The 21,418-nt window shown below is 40.1% G+C and overlaps 1 protein-coding gene across 1 annotated transcript in view; it reads right to left on the bottom strand.

Annotated features, from left to right (window-relative positions):
- The window catches only part of ME2 (malic enzyme 2), an 81,155-nt gene extending 68,281 nt beyond the window's left edge, over window positions 1-12,874 (bottom strand). Inside the window, exon 1 of the mRNA XM_043977657.1 lies at window positions 12,645-12,874. The gene's annotated coding sequence lies outside the window, so the exon portion shown is untranslated. The remainder of the gene's footprint in view (window positions 1-12,644) is intronic.
- Between the last annotated feature and the right edge of the window lie 8,544 nt (window positions 12,875-21,418).

Below are 21,418 nucleotides of genomic sequence, written 5' to 3' on the forward strand. Positions count from 1 at the left end.
TAAACTAATGGGAGCAGATAAGGTTACCAAGACAGAGAATGTAGAAGGAGAAGAGAAGAAGGCCTAGGACAGAACCTTGGGGCACATCCCTGTGTGAATGATAAGGCAGCAAAGATGGGGGGGGGGAAGGAGAGAGGGAGGGAGTGGGGAGGAGGGAGAGGTGTCAACAGTGTCAGATGCAACAGAAAGATCAGGACAGCCTAATTCTGTGTCACAAATTCCTCTGGCAGTCTGGTGACACCCACGAACCCCTTCTCAGAAGAATGATTTTAAATGCATAAAATACAGAGGATGACAAAGGAAACCAAAGGTTAGTGAAAATAAAGATGCATTTTTTTTCCTCACAGATTCTCCCTGAAATCCACAAACTTCAGGTTAAGAAGCCCTAAAATAGGTCAAGAAGGATTAAGAATTAGAAGACCATCAGCCTTCGGAATTAAGAGATCATTGGTATCTCGAGTGAGCAGTTCCAGTTTTCGGTTGAGTGATGAGGCTGGGTGCCAAACTAAAAAAGGTTGAGGAGAGGAAGTGGAGGCACTGAGTGGAGAAAACCTTTTTCCTTTTTTAAAAAATAGTATTGGGGCAGCTAGGTGGTGCAGTGGATAAAGCACTGGCCTTGGATTCAGGAGGACCTGAGTTCAAATCCAGCCTCAGACACTGGACACTTAACTAGCTGTGTGACCCTGGGCAAGCCATTTAACCCTCATTGCCCTGCAAAAAAAAAAAAATAGTATTTAATTTTTTTCCAACTACATATAAAGGCAATTTTTAACATTCATTAAAAATTTTTTTGAGTTCCAAATTATCTCCTTCCCTCCCTCATGACTGTCTCCTACCTAAGATGGTAAGCAATTTTATATGTTATACATGTGCAATTATGTAAAACATTTCTGCATTAGTCATGTTGTAAAAGAAGAAAAATAACAAAAGGAAAACAACTTTGAAAAAATAAAGAAGTGAAAACAGTATCCTTTGATCTGTATTCAGACTCCATCAATTCTTTCTCTGGATATGAATAGCATTTTCCATCATGAGACCTTTAGAATTGGTAGATAATTTTTCCAAGGAGTTTGTCTGAGGAAGGGAAGAAAGACATAGGATGACAGCTTGAAGGATGGTAGGTCTTGTGAAGGTTTTATAAAGATGCAAATTTGAGCATGTTTTGAAGGCAGTAGGAAAGCAATCAGTTGATAGGGAGAGGTTGAAGATTCAGGGCTGGGGTGGGGATGATTGAGGTTGCAACCTAAGGTGTAGGATTAAGCACACATATAGAAAGGTTAGCCTTGGCAAGAAGTTGCACCTCTTTGTCAGACACTGGAGGAAGGGAGAATGGGAGATGGAAAGGGAATTGAGATGGAAAGAAAGGGAGAAAAGGGAGCTTAGGATATAAATGACCACAATATTCTCAGTAAAATAAGAGGAAAGATCTTCAATTGTGAGAAGGCGTGAGGAAAAGGGATGATGGGGCAGACTTGAGGAAGGAAGAGAAGGTCTTGAATAGCTTCTGTGGGGAGCAATTAAGGAAAAATAAAAGGAGTGGCTTGCTACAATGATTGGACTAGTTATGGCTGGATAATATTAATTTATAGTGTATCCATTCAGCATGGCTATGGAACTTCCTCCAACTTTGATTCTTGAGTAAGAGTACAGGAGACCAATGCTAGGAGTAACCCAGGGCAGAGATTTGGTAGGAGAAAAGCAGGGATAAGACAAGGGAGCAAGGAATTCAAGAGGAGAGGACAGAATAGAACTGAAATGAGTTACTAGTGGGTTACAAGTTGGAGAGAGAGGAAAATGAAATCCAGAGTAGTGTTAACATTTTGAGAAAATATTGAGGGAGGTAGAAGAAAGAAGAACTTGATTAGGGAAAGGAAAAGATATGAATCATGAAAAAGGGAAGGAGGTGGAATGATGATGATATAGTCAGATATCGGCATGTTAGAGTTTCTAATTGTAAATAAAGATAACATCTAGTGTGACTATCTCTATGTGTGGCTGAAGTATAATGAAGGAATAGGACATGGGACTTAGGGAGATTGAGGAAATGGAAGGTTAGGGAGTTTGAAGAAGCATCTACAAACATATTAAAGCAACTAATACAATGAGTCTTGATGTATGCAAAAACCTGTCCCTGAAAACCCCTGCCTCTTGGCTGAGAAGAGGGAGCCTAGGATCTTAGCTCTAGAGTGAAAATGTTATCTCAGAGGCATCTAGTGCATCTCCCTCCTTTTTCACATGAAGAAACTGAAGCCCAGTGAAGTTAAATGACTTGCCCAAGCTAAAAATAATTCAAAGTTATGTGATTAGGTCAGAGATTTAGAGCTGAAAGGGATCTCAGAGATCACTGTGTATGATAATATTACAGATAAGGAAAATGAAGGACAGAAGTGAAGATCAGAAACTGAAGGACAGGGGTCATACAGCTATTAAATGTCCATGGTGGGATCTGAACCCACAATCTCCATGACTCTAACACCAGTGCCCTAATACCATGCTTTCCCTTAATCTTGCTCCATGGCATCTAAAATACCTATAATCTCATGATAATTATATCCCATATTTATACAATATTTTTTCTCAGGACAACCTTGGAAGGTTACTAATAATACTGATGTTTATATAAGCACTTTATGATTTATAAAGGACTCAATTTATAAGTTTCATGTGATTCTCACAAAATAGTCCTTTGAGGATTTATAGGTTTTATACTCATTACTATTTCTAATAATAGTTGAAGAAACTGTGGCTCAGAGAAGTTATGTGACTTGCCCATGGTCACATGGTAAGTGTCAAAAATGAGTTTCAATTCAATCTAGTATTCTATTATATCACATGCTTTCGAATGGACAGCTAGTAATTTCGGGTTGACTGGAACTGAATGCCTGGATTTCTATTTCACTCTCATGAAATTCTATCACCATAATATCTCTAGCTTCTTTCCCCTTCTTTACACACAGATGACTACCACCTTAGTTCAGGTCCATATCACCTTTCATCTGAACTACTATTAACAGCATTCTAATTGGACTCTTGGCTTCCAGTCATTCCCTTCTCCAGTCCATTTTCCATACAGACGTCAAAATAATCTTCCTAAAAAGCATATATCTAACCATATTGTTTTTTTGATCAAGGTTCTTTTAGGGCTCCCTATTGCTACTAAGGTGGGAGGTATTTCCAGTCCTGATCTATATCTTGCCACTGGACCCAGATGGCTCCAGGAGAGAGTAAGACTGGTGATTTGGTACAGCTCTCCCTCATTTAAATCCAATTCATTTGCAAGTCATGGCATCACCTTCCTGATATCATGGTCCTCTTAGAAAATTAAAGACAAACAACAATCTGTGAGTAGTAGTAGCTGCTCCACTTGGGACCCAACTGGCCAGTTCCAGTTGGGCAACACAGCTCCTTTCCTCCCTTTTTTCCTTCCTTCCCTCTTCTTCCTCCCTTCTCTCCTTCTGTCCACATACGGAATCATACCCTTACCTGTGGGAGCTCTGCCCAAAGGAATATAAATTTTGACTGCTGAAACTGTACAAGTTATCTTGGGGTTTCCTGGCTAGATTCCTTTTTAAAGGACCATGTCTTAAACAAAAATCACTCGGGCTCTCATTTGACTGACCAACAATAGGTCCCAGTCCAAGTGCTACTTGGTCAGTGTTTGGGCTTGGATAGCTCAGAGTGATTGTAAATAGCAATTGTTTCTGTTTTGGTCAGAAACCTTGAGGGCCTTCCCCCTCCCAGATTCATTCATTCATTCATTTTTGTGCTGGGTAAAAGAGGCCACTCTTTGCCTCATTTATTACACAGCTTTAACACTGCCTCAGTTAAACCGAGACCTGGAAAACACCTTAGATTAAAAAAGCCAAGATGTCCTACTGCATCCAGGACCATTTCCAGTTGTCCTGGTCTATATTTTGCCACTGGACTCAGATGGCTCTGGAGGAGAGAGGCTGGGGGCTTTGCACAGCACTGCCTCACTTAAATCCAATTTCCTGCAAGTCATGACATCACCTCCAACAATGAATGAATAATTGAATGAACTGCTACTAGGATAAAACAAAACTCTTCAGCTTGGCACTTAGAAACCTTTTTCAAAAGAGCTCTTTTCTACAGTTTCAGATACATTTCACATCACTTTACATACTTTCTACATTATAGCCAGAATGTAGCTAGATGGTGCACTAGATAGGGTGCTGGGCCTGGAATCAGGAAGACCTAATTCAGCCTCAGACACTTACGAGGCAAGTTACTTAACCTTTATTTTCCTCATCTAGAAATTAGGAATAATAGTAATGCCTACCTCCCAGACTTGTGAGGATGAAAGGAAATAATAATTGTAAAGTGCATGGTGCAGAGTGTCTGGCACATAATATATATATAATGACAATAATGTAAAACAATACTTTAAAAAAATCTTTAAAAATCAGAAATCAGATTAAATGCAATAATCTTTTTTTTTAAACCACAGCACCAATTGCAAAAGACATTCTACTTCCTCTTAGCAGAGACATGGTGGACTATGAGAGTGGAATGCTGAATATTTTCGAGATGCAGTTTCTAGTTTGGTTGGTTTTGCTAACTATTTTTGTTTGTTATAAGGTCTGGGGGTGAGGGAAGTGACTGTGGTATAAAAAAAGGCATCAACAAAACATTTAAAATTTTTTAAATTGCACAATTTTCCAAAAATAATTCAGTTTCCTCATTGTCCTGTATAATTCTAGGCCCAGGTCATTATAGTATGGACAATATACATTCTTTACCCTTGGTAACATGGAAACATAATTTAATAGAAATAATAATTACTATAAAATTATTTAACGAATTAATATATCTGAATAAAATCTTAAAATGTTTTAACTATATAGTAAATTACACCAAATATTCAGATATTTGCATTTTCACTTTTCATCTAAAAATTTGAGCATTGTTTAGCCATAACCTATCCACTATTAATATGTTATACATCATAATTTGTCAAACATAATTACTAAAACGATGAGCCAGCTTTTCTGTTCTAGCAGTAGAAAGAGAATTGTCATAGAATAACAGAAGGCAACCCTATTGGGATTTAAATGGATATGGAGAAAATGTTCCCTTCCTTCTACACCTAAAGGGAGTTACTCCACATTCTGCCCCCATATCTCCAGGGACACACAGAAGTTTATTATGGGCATGATGCAGAGAATAAAAGGATCAAATAAGGTAGAGCCAGAAACAGTATAAGTATAGTAATTCTGTTACTAATAAGATTACCAGGACCCATCAACACTGACCCCCAACCCCTCCTCCCTTAAACTAGGTTTTCATAGTTATAATCAGTGTGTAGAAAAGCCTGTGCTTGATTGTTTTACAGCCAGGTATAACACTACATACAACAAGGGGCAAGCAGTTCTATAGGGCAGGAATGAATTTCTTAAACATTTTCTACTCCAGACCCCTTTTTGCCTGAGAAATTTTTACACAACCCTGGGTATACAGGAATATAAAACAAGCATACAAATCAAACATTTACTGCCAAATTTTTTGCAACCCCCACATTTAGTTATGTGACCCCATATGGGGTCTCAACCCACAGTTTAAGAAGCTTTGCTCTAGGGGAAGTAAAACTGCCTACAGTGATTCTCGGTTTTTCTCTCCTTCATAGCTCTGTGATAAGCACTATTAGGACTTGCAGAGGCAGAAGGTAATAAAATGACTACTGTTTCGTAAACTATAGCTAATCATTTAGTTAACTTATATTAACAAGAATATTTTTCCATGTAAATGAAATCTAAAAACATGTAGTTTGTGCCTACTGGACTCGTGTGAAACAAAGAATCTTCCACTTTACAACCCTGCAGAATGTTTAAAGTATACTTCAGTTATTTGCTAAAATGTGACCCACTCTAGCACTGAAATCATTATTAATGAAGATCCATTATAAAGCTTGTCTTTGATGCAGAGGAGACTTGGGGCTTCTGTTCTAGGCATTCACTTATAGAATGTCTTGTTTTTGAATATGGCACCATCATTAGCAAAGATGTGATCAACCAACCACAGGGCTCAGGCTACAAATGTATTTCTTTAATGCTAAGAAGATTTTACTCATTAAAGTGGTTTCACAACTATGTACCTTATATAGCACGCACAATTTATGTGGACTTTCATATTTTCCATAGATGCAGAGTATCATAATAAAATCTATTTTCAATAAAATTGTGAAAGACTGTTAAGTACCATTATCAGAACTCAAAGGACAAAATTCAAAAATTACAGATTAAACAGTTATTTTTCACAGTGTATTCTAGTTGAAAAGCACCAGCTTTGGTATCAGAAGATCTGAATTAAAAATCTGACTCTGATGCTTACCAATTTTGTAACCTTAGAAAAGTCATTTGAAGACCCCATTAGGCCTCAATTTCCTCAACTGGAAAAGAAGGTGGTTGGACTAGATAATCTTTGACGTACCTGCTAGCTCAAGACTTATGCACCTATTGCCTAAAACAGTTAAAAGTCTCCTTTTTAGGTACAGTTTCCCCAAAACATCATAGAGCATCTTAACTCAAGAGAATTTTTTGGAAGAAAAATAAGTATGCCTTTTAATTATGAGAGGCAGCATGGTTTAGTGTATAAAGTACAGGATTTGTGTGTCACTGAAGTTCACCTGGAATCCTGCCTCTAGCATTTATACGTTGTGTGCAAATCAAAATCTCTTGCCTTCAGTCCAAAAAAAAAAAAAAGGATTTAAATTTGACATCTTTTATCATCAGTAAGCTGCAACATTATGGGGATTTTTTTAATGTTATTTACAAACGCCAACATGAATATAGAAAATAAGGATAAGGGGCAGCTAGGTGGCGCAGTGGATAAAGCACTGGCCCTGGATTCAGGAGGACCTGAGTTCAAAACCGGCCTCAGACACTTAACACTTACTAGCTGCGTGACCCTGGGCAAGTCACTTAACCCCCACTGCCTCCAAAAAAAAAAAAAAGAAAGAAAAGAAGGATATCTTTAACTTAGACATTTTAAAATCCCTTTAAGTCTACTCAATAAAGGTATTTTGGAGGATTCGTAATTTCAGGGCTATAATTTCGTCACTGTGGTGGGTAACTCCAATATGGGAACTCCCCCCCCCCAGGATACAAATTACAACTCCTCTAACTTAGTAGGCTAACTGATTTGTCCTAAATCATCCAGCAGAAGTTAAAGCCAGAAAAAAAAATTAAAAATTAAAAAATAAAAAGAATTTAAAGCCAATTCTTCCAGACTCCCATCATTCTATCTACTATGCCAACCTGTCTCTAAAGCTACTTAAGCATTCTGGAGTTGTCATAAATTTATTATGTAACAATGAATTATCTTCAGTGGCTCAATCAAATTTCAGTCATCTGTTCAATTTGTTTAGGTAGTTTGGTATGTAACAGAGTTCAAATCCTTACTAGCTATGTAACAATGGAAGAGTCATTTAACTTCTGAGTCTGTTTCATTAGTAAAATGGAACAAAAAACAGAATACTACCTACTCACTGGTTTGTTGAGGGAAAAATCTTAAAACACTAAAGAAATATGAGCTATTATTATTGTTGTCAGAAGTACACATACACTCCTTTAAGCAAACCCAGTATAGAACATCCAGACTTATATGTGTACACAACTGTGTGTGTGTGTGTGTGTGAGAGAGAGAGATTGATTTTGTCTTTAACTATCTTGTGTGGTAATGTTAACTAGAGCCATGGAATGACAACAAAAGGTAGAGAATCAATTAATCCAGGGTAAGAAGAGTCAAATCTCACCCTCCCAGAAATGGACAATTGAGGAGTTTTGTCTCCAACACAACCACACCTATTTTCTCCCAACACTACCCAAGGCCTCTCCTCCAGCAATGTAAACTCTAAACTTCTACACCACTCCGTAGCAATTGTGGCTCCCTCAGCTATCATAACCTAACCCTGTCTGGGCACTTGAACCAACAACTGTGCAGATGCTACCGGGAAAATCCTCTTTTTCTAGTGTACCCAATACCCTAACCTGCCAGAATCACCACTTGGCTGCAGCAGCTGGTCCTACATACAGGCAGATAAGAATTTCTGACCCCTTTTCCTTTATCAGTGGGATAGTGAATTGCACAAGATGAACAGGCATGATTGTTGGTGGAGTTGTGAACTGATCCAACCATTCTGAAGAGCAGTCAGGAACTATGCCCAAAGTTCTATGGGACTGTAATACCACTAGTAGGTCTATATCGGAAAGAGATTATAAAAAAGGGAAAAGGACCCACATGCACAAAAATATTTATAGCAACTCTCTTTGTGGTGGCAAAGAATTAGAAATCGAGGGAATGCCCAAACAAGTTGTAGTATATGAATGTAATGGAATACTACTGTGCCACAAGAAAGGATGAGTAGGCAGAGTTCAGAAAAACCTGGAAAGACTTACAGGAACTGACGCTGAGTAAAGTGAGCAGAACCAGGAAAACATTGTACACAGTAACAGCAACATTGTGTTATGATCGACTGTGATAAACTTAGCTCTTCTCAACAATACAAGTATCCAAGACAATTCCAAAGAACTCATGATGGAAAATGATTTCCACATCCAGATAAAAGAACTGTGGATTCTGAATGTAGATTGAACCATACTGTTTCTACTTTTGTTTTTGTTTTTTCTTTTTGAGATTTTCCCTTTTGTTCTGATTCTTCTTTCACAATATCACTAATGCAGAAATACGTTTAATGTGATTGTGCATATATAACCTATATCAGATTGCTTCCTGTCTTGGGGAACGGGGAGGGAGAAAAATTTGAAACTAAAAATCTTATGAAAACAAATGTTGAAAACTATCTTTAGAGGGGGCAGCTAGGTGGCGCAGTGAATAGAGTACTGGCCCTGGAGTCAGGAGGAGCTGAGTTCAAATCCAGACTCAGACACTTAAGACTTACTAGCTGTGACCCTAGGCAAGTCACTTAACCCCCAATTGCCTCACAAAAAAACAAAAGAAAAAGAAAATTATCTTTACATGTAACTGTTAAAGAATAAAATACTTTTATGATTAAAAAATAGGCAAAAAAAAGATGAATAGGTATGGATGAGTTGTGTTCTGCGATACAAATTTCATTCCATTCTTTTTTCTCTAAACCCTACCTTACTTCCAAACTTCCCTATTACTGTGGAGGGTACTATTATCCTTCTAGTCACCCTGGTTTGCAACTTCAGTGTCATCCTCAATTCCTCACTCTACTCATCTCATATATGCTGTTCCCAGACAAATCTTGTTTCTACTTCCATATTTCTCACATCTGTTCACTTCTATCTACTCATACAACCACTATCCTAGTCCATGTTCTCATCATCTTTCATCAAGACTGTCTCATTTCCCTTTCCCCATTCATCTTCCAAGACAGTGATTTTCCTAAAGTGCAGATCTGATCATAGCACAACCCTACTTGCTAAATTCTAGGAGCTGTCTATTAAATCTAGAATCCAATATTATATCATTTTTATCTTACTCCTTTTATTTCAATTTTTGTCTGTTTTGTTATATGTATAACTAGTAGTACAGTTGTACACGTATATCATTTACAAACAGATAAATATATGTTTGGGGATGTGCATGCTCAAAAATCTTGTGCTGAGAGTGATAGGTGATCAAAAGAGTCTGGAAGCTACCACTCTAATGTACTTTAAACATAATACCATAAAAAGTTCACTTTCATACAGCTTTTTAGTAAAATTTCTATTGTATAAAACAAGGTCCATCTATGTTTCAGTTCTGGAAACTCATGGCAATTTTCTGCATTTTTGATGGTAAGAGTACGTAGAGGGGGCAGCTAGGTGGCGCAGTGGATAAAGCACCGGCCCTGGATTCAGGAAGACCTGAGTTCAAAGCCGGCCTCAGACACTTGACACTTACTAGCTGTGTGACCCTGGGCAAGTCACTTAACCCTCATTGCCCCGACCCCCCCCCCAAAAAAAAGAGTACGTAGGACATTACCTTTTTCCAAACCACCATAAAAATATGCTTAATAGTGAGGAGCAAAGAGGTGGTTACTTAGAGCCTACAAAACAAAGTACTATCACTTCCCTTGACTACAACATAATATAATAAAAAAACTCTACTGTACTCTACAATACTTTTACTTCCCTGTGATTAAGGTCTTTACAGAAAATATAACATAGAATTCAGTAAAGAACTTTCTACTAAATAACATTATATATGTATTTCTAAATATTAATTTCATTTTTAAGTTTAAATGGAAACATGCAGCATTTATCAAAATGATAAAGCACATATATTCAAGAAACTAAAATAATTACTTTTAAATAAAATTTTGCTATTTTAATATATATTACAATCAAGCACATTTTTTCAACCTATTTTTACTCACAGCTCCACTCTTTAAAGGAATAACACCATTGATTTTAGTGCCAATTGCATTTTAACATAGTACAGCCATTTAGACCTCCTATAATCACACTAATTTACATTTACAAAAGAAAACAATCTTTTACTTTAAAATTACATAAGTCTATTCGAGTTTAATTCCACAGTGTTTTAAAGGAGTTAAAATTAAATATAAATAGTACATGAACTGTGTTAGTTAGAGTGGAATGGTAGAATGGAAGGAAACCTATCAGGTTTCCTTTAAATTTAAGGAAATAACAGGAAATGTTCAAAACATTGTCAGAAGTTTTCTTGGTTAGCATAATTTTTAGTCTGACAAGCTGGTATTGTGGCAAAGGCACTTATACATGAAGTCATATGACCTGTGTTCAAACCCAAACCCTCCTCTCTTAATCTATCTGAACCTTAGTTTCTTCACAAGTGGGATATATGCTATTTTCCTCACTTCATAAAGTTGCTATAGATCAAATAAAGTCTATGCAAATGCTTTGTTATTTTATATAAATGATAAAAATAAATAATAAATATTTTAATAGGCATACTACTTATTAAGGCATAAGATATATATATATATATGTTTTATATAGTGTATATTATAGATCTTAAGTTTGTTAAGTTTCCTTCATGAAGAATATGTGGAAGGCCACTGAAAAAAAAAATTCCAAGAAAAAGGGGATGGATGTTGGGCTGGAATTTGAATTGGTCTATGCTGCTGCATGGATCCCAGAGAAAACTGGAAAAGGATGCTTTTTTCAAATATTTAACATACAAAAGTTTGTCCTAATTCTAAAAGGAATGCACAGCTCTGCTCTAAAAATACCCTGCCCAACATTTCCTAGTCATTTTATTGTTAAAGCCATGTCAGCAGTTCCATTTTGTATGTCTAACTTTCTAGTCTTTATAACTGTCATAAAAAAAACTACCTATAGGTTAAAAGTCAGTTTACAAAGTAACAAATTAAAAACGTTTGATCCTATAAAGTTTCTAATATAAAATGATTAGTAATTTACCTGTTTTTATTTCCCCTGAATTTATGCCACTTATTTAACTATGCTACCATAATAATCAGTAAACAACTTGATAGATTTAGTCCACCCTGATTTCTGTAGTTTAAAAAAAAAAGGCAGTTAAGTATTTTCTAAATAGGAATGTTCCTCTCTTCTCCATCTTCCTCAATGCTTTGAGAAAGATAAAAAGAGGTGGATATTTGTAATTTTAAAGGGTTAGGGTTATAAAATACTAGTGATACTATTAAAACATGAATACAAATTGCAAAGCTACATTAAGCCTAAGAAAGTATCTCTATTACATCTTTATTACAATTTATTATTTTGCTCATACTTGTGACAGCATGCACACCAAAGTCAATTATTGATATATTTTTAAAGACTCATCATTGTCATCATCAAGAAGCACCTGCTTGGAACCAAAAACGGATATTTCATCCTTAGGGGCCAAGGAAATTTGACACACAGAGAGGTATCCCTAGAAAGGCAAAACCAAACCGAATCAAACCACCTGCTGCCCATCTATTAGATGCAACTGAATCTGAATTTCTCTAAACTATCTCAGTCTTCCTTTTGTCTCCTAAAACAGGCCCGTCCATTTAAAACAAAACAACTACCTGTCCCTCAAAGGTAGACAGGCATTCCAATACTAGAAGCGACCACAACCTCACTCCCTCGGGGACCACAGGGGCACACCAACGACATTAATCCAGATAGAAATGCTCGTCTTCAGGATTGTTTTCCAAAGGCAAACTCGGCCGGGTAAGCCGGCGGCAGGAAGCGAGACAGGGATGCTCTAGCTCTTTTTCCAGGTAAAACCATCGGTGCTTCACCACCGAGAACTTGAAGGCGCACCCGGCGTTCAGGGGAAGGTAGCCAGAGGTCGCATGAGGTCACAGGTGGGGGGGGGGGGAGGTCCCGGGGCTCCGAGCCCCTCCCTCCGTCCATCCTCTCGACCCCCGGACCCAGGGTCCCAGCGACGCCACTCTCGGGAGAAAGGAGCGGACGTAGGACCCTTCCCCGCACTCGAGAGAAGTACGCTCCCCCTCCCCCCCGCCCCAGGACCGCCTGCTCAGGTGGGGGCGGGGGGGGAATGGAGGCCGGGACGGGAGATGGAGGCCGTGGCCGTCGCCTCTCCCAGGGTCCCACGCACTCGCGGGGCAGGCCCCAGGAGCAGGACTCGCACTCCGACCGAGGGCAGCTCCTCTTCTCCTCCCGCTGCCCAGAAACCCAGCAACCGCCCGCACGGGTCCTTACCGGGCTCCTCGTCTAGCGACAGGTGGTGCTGCTAGCTGCGGGGCAACGTATCGTCTTCCACCTGCCCAGACAATGCTCCTTCTCGGCCGCCGCCGCTTTTCCCTCCCCTTTTCCGTGCAACGAGCGGGCTCAGACTCAGCTCAGTCTCAGCTCAGGCTGAAGGCGGCCTGGCGGACACTAGCGAGATCCGGTAAAGGGGCGGGGTGCAGGGAAAGTGATGGGTGGGCGCGGCCTCGTTGTCGAGGCTGGGAGAGACTGACACTGCGCGCCGACCAATGGAGAAGCGGGATTCCACCCTGGAGAGGTGGGGCTGAGCCACGCGTCGCCTCCTCCGCCTCCCCATAGACTCCTCCCCTTTCTCCCTCTTTCCCCTTCCCGCTACCGCACTGCTCATTTCCCCCTGCCCCCCACCTCTCTCCGGGGTTCTCAGTTTTCGGCGCGAGGCGGGCTGCACTCTTGAGCTCCGAGGAGAGCCCCGAGGGAAACACGGAAACTTGTTCCGCGCCCTTCTTCGAGAAGGAAGCCGGGGGGCGGGGTGGGGCCTGGTCTCTCGCGCGCGCCCCCGACTGCCGGGCTCGTGCTTGGCAGGAGGCAGTTGGGGACAGCCAGTCTCAGTGGGCGAAGAGGAGCGAGCTGGCGCGGACTGGCTCTCTTGGCCTTGGGGGGGTGGGGGGTGAGAGCGGAGTAGGCAGGAACCCGGTGGACTTGGGCCAAGAAGTAACTGATTTGGAGAGACTCAGATTTGGCGCCAGGGGAAGGAGACGAGGAAGGAGGAAGAGGAAGATGAAGCATGAGGATGATGCAGGGTTGGGGGAGAAGTAACGGACTCCAGACGGACTGGGGTTTACGTGCATTACTGGGAAGAGGAGAATGGGGAGGGTGTGTGTGTGCAGAGCCGCCGGGGACGTCAATCCTTTGTGTGTTGGTGGCTTTTGTGAAGGGGGGAGGGGAAGTTGACCACATTGGACTCCAGCCCTGAAGCCCCGACATTGTCACCAAGGTTATGCCCACCATTGACCCTGGAGATGGACCATAAAGGAAAGCGAATTTAAAACCTTTGAAGTCCCCAGCCTCCAGTTTGCAATAATCCCCCAGTCCAAAGGCCCAGGGATGAGTATAGGGCCAAGTCAGGCCCCTTGCACTTCTCCCAGGAGATATTCCAATTCAAATATTTAAGTGTCTACTATTTGCATTGGATTAGCTCTTGGGGATGTAAAGATTGGAAGAGATTCTCCACCCTTTTCAACGATTACCATCTGATAGGTGGAGGAAAATATACACAAATAGCTTTAATACCAGGGGGATGTACTAAGTGCAAAGAAGAGGGTCTGTGAAATATTTTGAGTGGAATTATGTCCCTAGTCCTGCTGGGTTTGTTGGTAAGTAAAAAAGGCTGATGATTTTTATGGCTTTTATATATTGCTACTTTGGTGAAGATATTGTTTCAGTTTTTTCAGGTTAATCTCGAAGGTTTCCTAAAACACTTGTATAATCCAGAAAAAAAAGGGTTTTGTTTCTTCTTTGCCAGTGTTTATTCCCTCAACTTGTTCCTCCTTGTTTACCTCTTCCTCCTCATTCATCCATTCACTCATTTAATAAAAATTTATTAAGGGCTTACTATGTGTCAGGCACTGGTGATACAAAAAGAGACAAAAGAGGCAGGTAGATGGCACAGTGGTTAAAGTGCTGGCCCTGGATTCAGGAGGACCTGAGTTCAAATGTGGCCTCAAACACTTGACACTTACTAGCTGTGTGACCCTGGGCAAGTCACTTAACCCCCATTGCCCTGCCAAAAAACAAAACAAAACAAAACAGCCCCAGTTCTCATGGAGCTTAAAGTCTAAAGGAGGAGACAACATACAAATACAAACCAAGCTATACATAGGATAAATAGGAAATAAAAGACAGAAAGCACTGGAATTAAGAGGTGTTAGGGAAGACTTCTTGTAGAATGTAGAGTTTTAGTTGAGTGGGAACAAAGCCAGCCAGGAGATAGGAATCAGAAAGGAGAGAATTCCCACGTATGGGAGACCAGAGAGAATGTAGCAGAGATGAATGTCATTTGGTATAGCCAGAAGAATATAGAGAATACTTTTCAGGGAGTAAGGTGTAAGAAGACTGGAAAGGTAGGAGGGGGAGAGGTTATGAAGGGATTCTCTTCACACCAACACAATCAAGATGGCTTAGTTATACAATGTAAAATGCTAGTGTTAGCCTAATTCTTGCTTCGTTTCAATGTTCACGATGTCTTTTTTTTTTAGTGAGGCAATTGGGGTTAAGTGACTTGCCCAGGGTCACACAGCTAGTAAGTGGTAAGTGTCTGAGGTCGGATTTGAACTCAGGTACTCCTGACTCCAAGGCCAGTGCTCTATCCACTGCACCACCTAGCTGCCCCTCACGATGTCTTTTAATCAAATATTAGCTGCCTGCCATTTGTTAGGCACTGTACTAGGAGCTAAGGTTTCAAAGGCAAAAAATTAAACAGTGGGAATTCTTTAGCCCACTGATAGTTGTACCAGAGTTCAGTAATAGTGTTCTAAGGTTTACAAATCATTTTGCAAATATCTCATTTTATCCCTGCAACACTCCTGGGATTGTTATTTGGGAGAAGTGACATGGCTAGTAAATGTCTGAAGGAGGATTCCAGCTGTTCCTGACTCTTAAGTTCTAGTACTCTTATCTATTGCACATGCTAGCTGCTACCTGGGTTTGATAAAAGACTAGGCTACTAGGTTTGATCGCTTTTGTTTAGTACCTAATGTTTATTGACATTTTGATTTAACTAATGCCAATTACTTTTGATGATTTAATGTAATATAGTTTAAGATCTGATAAATCTAGGCCCTTTTCATTCTTTGTTGTTGCCATAGTTGTTCATTATGGACCTTGGGATTTTTTAACTTTTTTTTCAGATATATTTTTCTATTTTGTCTGGTTCTTTAAAGTAACCCTTTGGTAATTTGATAGGAACAGCACTAAATCTGTAAATATAGGTAGTATCATTTATATTTTATGGTACAACCCAGCCATGAACAATGAATATTATTCCAGTCATTTAAGTCTTTATTTTTGCATTCATATTCACTTTAGTCCTGAGGGCCTCTTGGTCACTTTTCATATTTTAATGTATTTTTTTAGTTATGAAATTTTAATCTTTTTTGATAATTTTTGCAAGTTTATACTATATCTTAAGCTAGTAATTGCATCAGTTTTTTTTGGTTGAAGCTCTAGGATGCTTTAAGCAAATCATTGTATCTGCAAATAAAGATAATTATGCCTTTTTGCTTATGCTTATTTACTCCATTTTGTCTTATTGTTAATAGCTAGCATTTCAAAAACAATATCAAACTATTACTCCTGACACACTAATTCCATTACAACCATATGCCATAATTTGGTTAGCCGTTCCCCGTTTAATGGGTACTTTTTAGTTTCCATTTTATTGCCACTATAAAAAATGCTGCTATAAGTATTTTTGTATATATGGGTCTTTTTCCTCTTTGATCTCTTTGTGATGATCAAAGTATGCCTAGAAGTGGTATTATTGGGTCAAAGGCTATGTATAGTTTAATAACTTTTTAGTTGCTTTCCACAATAGCTGGAGTAGTTCACAACTCATCAGTAGTACATGAATGAATTTATAGCAACTCTCTTTATTGTGGCAAAGAATTGTAAATGGAGGGAATGCCCATCAATTGGGGAATGGCTGACAAGTTATGGTATATGAATGTAATGTAATACTATTGTGCTGTAAGAAATGATGAGCAGGCAGATTTCAGAGAAACCTGGAAGGACTTGAATGAACTGATGATGAGTGAGATGAGCAGAACCAGGAGAACATTGTACACATATCATCAACATTATGTATTGATCAACTGTGATAGACTTGATTCTTCTCAGCAATACAACTGTACGAGAGTTCCAAAGGACTCATCATGGAAAATACTCTTCAAATCCAGGAAAAGAAAAGAACTGTGGAATATGGATGCAGATTTGAGGTTTTTCCTTTTTGCTCTGATTCTTCTTTCACAGCAAGACTAATGCAGAAATTTGTTTAATATGATTGTGTGTGTGTACCTCCTATATCAGATTCCTTGCTGTCTTGGGAGGGGGAAAGGAGGAAGAAAAATTTGAAACTAGAAATCTTATAAAAACAAATGTTGAAAACTATCTCTACCTGTAACTGGAAAATAATAAAATACTTTTATAATTAAAAAAAAAGAAAAGAAAAGAAATAATGAGCAGAGGGGCAGCTAGGTGGCGCAGTGGATAGAGCACCGGCCCTGGATTCAGGAGGACCTGAGTTCAACTCCAGCCTCAGACACTTAACACTTACTAGCTGTGTGACCCTGGGCAAGTCACTTAACCCCAATTGCCTCACTAAAAAAAAAAAGAAATAATAAGCAGGTAGATTTCAGAAAAACCTGGAAAGACTTAAGTGGACCCTATGCTGAGTGAAGTAAGCAGAACCAGGAGAACATTGTACACAGTAACAGCAACACTGTATGATGATCAATCGTGATAGACTTGGCTCTTCTAAGCAATACAATGATACAATTCCAAAGGACTCATGATGGAAAATGTTCTCCACATCCAGAAAAAAGAAGTGTGGATTCTGAATGCAGATTGAATCATACTGTTATTACATTTTTGTTGAGGTTTTTCCCTTTTGTTCTGATTCTTCTTTCACAACATCACTAATGCAGAAATATGTTTAATGTGATTGTACATATATAACCTATATCAGATTGCTTTCTGTCTTGTACATATATAACCTATATCAGATTGCTTTCTGTCTTATGAAAGCAAATGTTGAAAATTTACATGTAACTGGAAAATAATAAAATACTTTTCTGATTTTAAAAAATAGTTCATGAATGTAACTCCCCCCCACCCCCAGCCTTTTTTGTCAACTTTGCTAATCTGATAGGTGTGAGGTAGAACCTTGTGAGAAAATGGGTAGTTGTCTTCTCTCAATGTGGATATAACAGTCAGTCATACTCCTCCTGATCTGTTTGTAGGACAAAGGTCTCAGATCCCCTCCTCCCCCTCAGGTTAACAAAATCACATGGTTCTAGGAGCCCTGGTCTCAATAAGGGCCACTCATGAGTTATGCCCATACAAGGAAGAGGGGTGGGAATACTGCCTTCCAATTAGCTAGTTTTTTGCCCATAGATTGTAACCCTTGAGTAATAGTAGATTGTAACCCTTGAGTAATTGGACCAGTGATGAAAAAGGAGAGGGTCCATTTGTGTTAGGGATGTTAACCTGGAAATTAAGGAAACAATATAGGAGAAATAAAGTCTTTAATTGGGGCAGAGGAACTATAGCTCATGGTATCGCAAAGCTCTGAAGCTAGGAATACCCGAAGATGGGATCAGAGGACAGGGTTTTTTTTATCAGGTAACAGAACAAAAAGGGAACCAAAAGATTGCTCCAGTGACATATAGCTACTTAATGTAAATGAACCTTTGACAAAAGAAATAATAGAACTGCTCCTAAGTTAAGTATAGGTGTTACAGACTCTGAATAGAAACTGGACCCTAAAAGGGGTACATAACATAAAGTCCAGGGAGTAAGATGGGGAACATTGGGAGGGGATAAGTTACTTGGGGGAAGGTCCATAAATCCATCGAGAGTCTGGAAATGACAAAGACAGTCAGCCCAGGCAATTAATTTGTCTGGGAAAGAGGGGCCTGGGTGGGGAATCAGTTCTCAGTAAATTTTGTAGTTCTCAGGGACTAGGGTATAAAACAGGGCCTGTGAGCCCCCTTTCTGGGCACCCACTAGCTGCACACTAGGGTGCCTCCTCATGAGAAGAAATAAAGAACCTTTGCCACATCCCTGTTGAGTTCCTGAGAATTATTGAGAAGAGGATGGTTTTTTCCCCTCACAATTGGAGGTCCCACTGAGATGTAAGGAACTGCAGGGATCCTCCACATTCCAGCACTGCTAGTGCTCTTCGCTAGTGATGGTTGGAGCCTGGAGGGGGCCACCCCCAACTCCTGAGTCCGAGGAACTCAGCAGAGATGTTGCAAACGCAGGGTGGAGCATGCTCACCAAGGGGGTAAGAATTTATCAAAACAGGGACTGCTGTGGGGAGGAAGGAAAAGCCAGCGCTCTGGTTTGTTAGGCTCATGGTGGGGAGTCACTACTATACATCTCTTGCAGGGGTACTGGGTAAATTTATGAATGAAAGCTTACCTCCCAGGATTGTGAGGACAGAGCAAAATGTTATTGGGGTTTAGTATAATGTTTTGTTTTTTGGGGGGAAAGCCAGGAGAGAGGTCCCTGAATTTCATTTCATGAGAAGAGAACATGGTGTGGAGGCATAGCTCACTGGGATGCCTTTCTCCCTGTGTAGGAGATGAGCAGGCATTTGTGTGTGTGTGTGTGTGTGTGTGTGTGGTTGTGGTTGTGGTCCAGGGGGGTCATCATCTGACCGAAGGGGTTACCTTGTTGAGGGAATCCCCCACTGGTGGTGGCTGAGGGAATTTGGGTGAGGGGCAGCTCCAGATCGCTCAGGTCATCTCTCCCCCTCACACCACAGGGACAGCAGCCACACCTAATCTTGTCTTCCCTGGAGGTGGGGGACACTGGAGTGAAGGATGGTGGTCCTGGAGTTACTCAGTATCTCTTTGGGAGGGTCTGTCCTTTGGTTTGATATCCCAGGGAGGGGGTTCTTTTAATTTGCTCCATTGAAAAAACAAAAGGGTTTGTTTGGGGAAGGTGGGGCCCAATGGTCCTTCAAGAGTCTGGGATTAACAAAGATCTGTTAGCCCCAGGCAATTAATTTGTTTGGGAAAGGTGAGTGTGAATCCAGTGCCTTTTCTTAGAAGAGAGAAAGTTATGTGTATGTTATACTTGTGGGATTTAGGAGGCTCATTCTATTTGAGAGTTAATTTGTTGCAAAGAAATGAATACTAGGGCATCCAAATTGCTACACTAAACTGTGAAGGGGATCTTGCTGTTTTAATCTGGACTTATTGGTATATTAAGAAAACTTTATTATTTGGCTTGCAACTTTTGTGAGAAAACATTTTTTTAAAAGTTTGAAAATTCCACTTTAAATCCTGAGATGGAAATTATAGTAATATTTAGCAATTGTTGCATGCTATTGTAAATTGGTTTTATGATTTTGCTAAGGGTTAAATACTGTTTGAGTTTATTGATTAACTGAAAGCTTTCATTGCAGCTTTTGTGTAAGAAATTGTATTTATATAGCCCTCCTCATTGATTCAGATAAAAGGGTTCTATTCACAGAGATTTTCATCCTTTTAAGATTGTGTTTTTAGATGGTGCAGTGGTTAAAGCACCGGCCCTGGACTCAGGAGTACCTGAGTTCAAATCCGGCCTCAGACACTTGACATTTACTAGCTGTGTGACCGTGGGCAAGTCACTTAACCCCCGTTGCCTAAAAAAAACCAAAAACCAAAAAAAAAAAAAAAAAGATTGTGTTTTGGGGGCAGCTAGATGGTGCAGTGGATAAAGCACTGGCCCTGGATTCAGGAGTACCTGAGTTCAAATCCGGCCTCAGACACTTGGCACTTACTAGTGTAAAAAAATTAATTATTAATAACTATATCTAATCTGGAACAATTATAATTTTGGATTTATGAAAAATTGTGATTATATGAAAAATGATAAGTTTAGGAAAATTATAATTGGGCTGTAAGTCCCTTCACGGACACCATTCAAATGTAGAAATATTTTGAACTACTAGCTTAATTTGGGGACTAATCTTATTGGAGGACTTAATCTGGGGACTTTTGACTATTTGGTTACCTGACTGCTATTAATTTAACATGGGCCATTTATAAAGTTCCAACACACTGCTCCACTCCCAAAATTGATAAGCAAAAGATTAAGAAGCCTCTTAACTAAATAATCAAAGCAGAGTTTATTGATGAGATACTATTTAAAATTAAGAATACAGGGAAATAAAATGTACAACCTGACTGTGTTCCCGTTCTGGTGCTTCCACCTGCTGCTCCTGGAACCTTTTTAATACAATAAGGAAATTAGCTGCCTCTTGCCTCAGGATATGTTCCACTTTCACTACTCAGGTCTGAGCCCCTTTCACTTTGTGAATTCCCCTGCTTCTAACTTTCCTCTCCTTACTGCCACCCCTGAACCCCTTTGTTTCTCTCTCATCAACCTCTCCTTCTGTTCTCCTAGTGCTCCAGTCCTTCTGCTCTCTTAATCTTCACTTTCTCCAACCTGTACCCTGTGCTGAACGCTTCTGTGCTCTCCTCTGCCTCCTGTTCTGTCTGTCTGTCTGCTCCGTCAGTCTTGTCCTTCAGCCTCTCTTTTCTCTGTTCCCGTTCCTTCTCGTCTGCCCTCTCCCAGTCCTCTTGTCCATGCCAGGTCTCCCTGCTAATCTTGTCAGATTCCCCCTTTGCTGTCTAACTCCCAGGTCTATATATACTTCCTTCTCTCCACTCAAATGTCAGGGCTTCCTGCACCCCCACAGACAAAGCTAATCCGCTCGAGCATCCCGTGCCTCAGCACAGGCTATGCCAGAGCCTGGCCTGGATGAGCCCGGGATCTCTGGGATAGCTCTGCTCTCCCCCAGCTGTCTGACCTGGTGTCTTGTACAGCCCATGGGCTTTTTGGCTCAGCTGAAGCAAAGGGGGAGGAGCACCAGCACCTCCCACACAGAAGAGACCCTGAGGGCCTAAGACTTTCTAATCTCAGCCTAAAGGTAGTGTCCCCAAATCAAAATAAATTTCCACACTAGCTGTGTGACCCTGGGCAAGTCACTTAACCCCCAT

The sequence above is a fragment of the Dromiciops gliroides genome, chromosome 1 (genome assembly GCF_019393635.1).
Source record: "Dromiciops gliroides isolate mDroGli1 chromosome 1, mDroGli1.pri, whole genome shotgun sequence".
Lineage (NCBI taxonomy): Eukaryota > Metazoa > Chordata > Mammalia > Microbiotheria > Microbiotheriidae > Dromiciops > Dromiciops gliroides.